Raw genomic sequence first — 4104 nt, forward strand, 5'->3', positions numbered from 1 at the left:
TATGTCCATTTAGCAAACCTGAGCCATTCTGCCCCCACTCCACATAGAAACTTGAGGAGGAAGGAAAATTCTCTAGGGAGTCCACCATAGTACATGGGGTTTGCTCACCTGAAACTTTCAGAGAGAAAATATTTTGTAAATGTGTGGCAGTCTGTGATTAATAAGCAGCACACTGCTCTACAAAGCTAGAAACTGCCTGCTTACCTCCTGTAAGAATGGTAATTGTGTAACTGGTGTCCTGAAATGCTTTCTCAGCTGGAGAGAGGAACTTGGAAGAAATAATGAGTCACACTACCAGCTTTTGATGTGAAAACCCTGCCAGTGAGTGCTTGTGGAACATTGCTGTTCTCCTGCCGCCTGGACTCCGTGAAGTCCTGTCACCACAGAGCATTTGGAGTTCCAGCACTCCTACTTCTGTGCACAGCATACCTCTGCTTGAAGTACTATGTTAGTGGTGAGATCCTGCACATGCTGAGGCCAGTGAGAGCATCCCAAAGATTTTACAAAGCTAGAACAAACCCCAGTCTGCACTGTTAACAAGCCAAGAGAAAAATCTGAAAAGATACTGAGATGAAAAAGAAAACTTTATCATACTGAAATATAAAGAGCCAGAGGTTGTCATTTGTTCGATTTAGCAATGCTAAATACCTCTAGCTTACCAAGCCTGCTTTGTAACTACAAATCTGAAGTATACAGTGCAAAAGTCTGTCCAATAGTATAACACAGGTAGTAATTAGTTTTCATTCATTCTCAGTGAGCTCTGTTAAAACTATCAGATTGTAAATTGCTCCTTTTGCCTTATTTTTTAGTCACAGAGAGACACTTCTCTTTGAAGCTTAAATTAAGTATATTTGCTAGTAATTCTTTAATATGGTTGTACTTTCTTTGCTGTAATGTTTCCTTTTAGGTTTACATATCTTTCTTTTCTATTGCATCAAGACTTACCTACTGTCATATTTATAACAGCTTTATTTTTATATCCTTAAATGCCTCCTGTATTGCTTTTGATGATAGCTAAAACTCCATTTTTGGGAGTCTTAACTGTTTCCAAAAACCACTGACTACCACAATTTTCATTATGAAATTAAAAGGTGCTTCCTTCTGTATTCAGACCTCCTAGGTCCTAAGAAAGCATATAGCAGGTTATTATTATTTGCCATTTCAGTAAGGGTAAGTTACACTATGTAATACTGGAAAGGAAATAAAGCCATTAACCAAATGGCAGTTAACTTTAAATTCTGGCATCCATGATGTCTGACCTCACTTTTTCAGTATACTTATGGCTGAGAGACCCCCATAGTCACCTGGCAAATTCATGAATGAAAACCACTGACCATTACTACCACAGATTTTACACTTTGCAAATTACAAAGCATCATGAAACAAATTTTCTTTAAATCTGCATTTATAAAGTAGAAAGGCATAGAAAGGCTTGTCCTTCATAAAGTACATGTAAACGTGATTTAATATTGACATAGCCTCAATAGAATCTTTAAATTGAACAGGCAATACTACAATGCGTCCTACAAATTATTCCATTAACCCTCTACAGCAAAGATAGCTTATAATTAATACCTGAAACAGGGTAACATACTTTAACAAAAGAAATTTTAAAAAAAACCAGAACAAAAGAACAGAAAAGCTCATGAGAGATTTGTGATTCATCTGAAAGATCTCATCAGCTGTCATGAGGAAATATTATTTAACTCCATTTGGCATAGAAGGGGAATCCATCCAGTGACTACTCACCCACAGCTAAGACAAAATCAGCTATCGCTGGATCTAAACTGGTGAAAAATATTCTCCAGGTACCTGGACAGCAGATAAATTATCACCCTCAAAGCTGACTCTATGTAGGGAAATTAAAGCAGAACAACACTCCCAGTTCTCTCTAATAGTTTTACAACTTAAAAAGAAACAAATAAAACAAAAAACCCCCACCACCCCCATAAAACCCAACAATACTTAAAACATGTATTATGAAAGCACTGCTTTTAAAAAGTCTGTTATTCTTCAGAGTATTATCATCATCTACTGACCCTTGCTTAAAGATCTATTTAGCTAGAAGTCTTGAATGAAATAGCTTTGTCATGCAGGGTGAACTGAAGACAAAAACCATCCCCACCTCATTTAGCAGCATAAAAATAGAGTAGCATTATACATCTAGTTGTCAAGGAATGGTTTGCAAACGGAACCACAATGATGCAAAAACTAACTCAAAGTACACAGTTTGATTTGATAACAAAACATTTTTAAAATCCCAGCACTGATACAGAGGATACTCATATTACTCATTCTCAACTTCGAATTAGTCATATTCTATAAGCACATGTGTGTGTGTATTTTTATATACACATATATATGTGTACATACATACATACATACATATATATATTTTTATATATATATTTTTATATATATATATATATAAAAAAAGATTATGGAGTGGTTTGTCTTCAGGGCGGTCACAAGGCATGTCCAGGACAACCAGGGGATCAGGCCCAGCCAGCACGGGTCCATGAAAGGCAGGTCCTGCTTGACCAGCCTGATCTCCTTCTATGACCAGGTGACCCGCCTAGTGCATGAGGGAAAGGCTGTGGATGTGGTCCACCTGGACTTCAGTAAAGCCTTTGACACTGTCTCCCACAGCATTCTCCTAGAGAAGCTGGCAGCTCACGGCTTGGACAGGTACACTCTTCGCTGGGTAAAAAACTGGCTGGACGGCCGAGCCCAGAGAGTTGTGGTCTGGAGTTAAACCCAGTTGGCGGCCGGTCACGAGCGGTGTTCCCCAGGGCTCAGTTTTGGGGTCAGTCTTGTTTAATATCTTTATTAACGATCTGGATGAGGGGATCGAGTGCTCCCTCAGTAAGTTTGCAGACGACACCAAGCTGGGGGGGAGTGTTGATCTGCTGGAGGGTAGGAAGGCTCTGCAGAGGGACCTGGACAGGCTGGATCAATGGGCCGAGGCAAACTGTACGAGGTTCAACAAGGCCAAGTGCCAGGTCCTGCACTTGGGCCACAACAACCCCAGGCAACGCTACAGGCTTGGGGAAGAGTGGCTGGAAAGCTGCCCAGAGGAAAAGGACCTGGGGGTGCTGGTTGACAGCCGGCTGGACATGATCCAGCAGTGTGCCCAGGTGGCCAAGAAGGCCAACGGCATCCTGGCCTGTATCAAAAACAGTGTGGCCCGCAGGACCAGGGAGGTGATCGTGCCCCTGTACTCGGCACTGGTGAGGCCACACCTCGAATACTGTGTTCAGTTTTGGGCCCCTCACTACAAGAAGAACATTGAGGTGCTGGAGCGTGTCCAAAGAAGGGCGGTGAAGCTGGTGAAGGGTCTGGAAAACAAATCTTATGAGGAGCGGCTGAGGGAACTGGGACTGTTTAGCCTGGAGAAGAGGAGGCTCAGGGGAGACCTCATCGCGCTCCACAACTACCTGAAAGGAGGTTGTAGTGAGGTGGGTGTTGGTCTCTTCTCCCAAGTAACTAGCGATAGGATGAGAGGAAATGGCCTCAAGTTGCGCCAAGGAAGGTTTAGATTGGACATTAGGAAAAATTTCTTTGCTGAAAGAGTGGTCAGGCCTTGGAACAGGCTGCCCAGGGAAGTGGTTGAGTCACCATCCCTGGAGGTATTTAAAAGATGTGTAGATGAGGCACTTAGGGACATGGTTTAGTGGGCATGGTGGTGTTGGGTTGACTCCATGATCTCAGAAGTCTTTTCTAATGTTAATGATTCTATATGTATATATGTACATGTATATACACACATATATATATATATGAATCCTGAATGTTAAATGAATTTTGGAGAACATTAACAAATCACGAAAATTTAACAAACCATGATGAAATCAATAGCCATATATTGAAAAGAATCAGAGGACTAGAATGAAAACCACGTTTAGAATGTTTTCTTACAGAATTTGCTCAAGCTGCACATGCCTGGTATATAGCAATGTTTCAATCCAGTTTCAGAAATAATAAATAGGGTTATAAATTAAGATGTCTTTGTTACACACGTCATTTTCTTCTCTGTCAATCTTGAAATTTTTACGAAGACCGTTTACTTGAATCTTTTTAAATTCCCTATATGGATTTATTCAT

Source organism: Calonectris borealis, chromosome 6 (genome assembly GCF_964195595.1).
Source record: "Calonectris borealis chromosome 6, bCalBor7.hap1.2, whole genome shotgun sequence".
Lineage (NCBI taxonomy): Eukaryota > Metazoa > Chordata > Aves > Procellariiformes > Procellariidae > Calonectris > Calonectris borealis.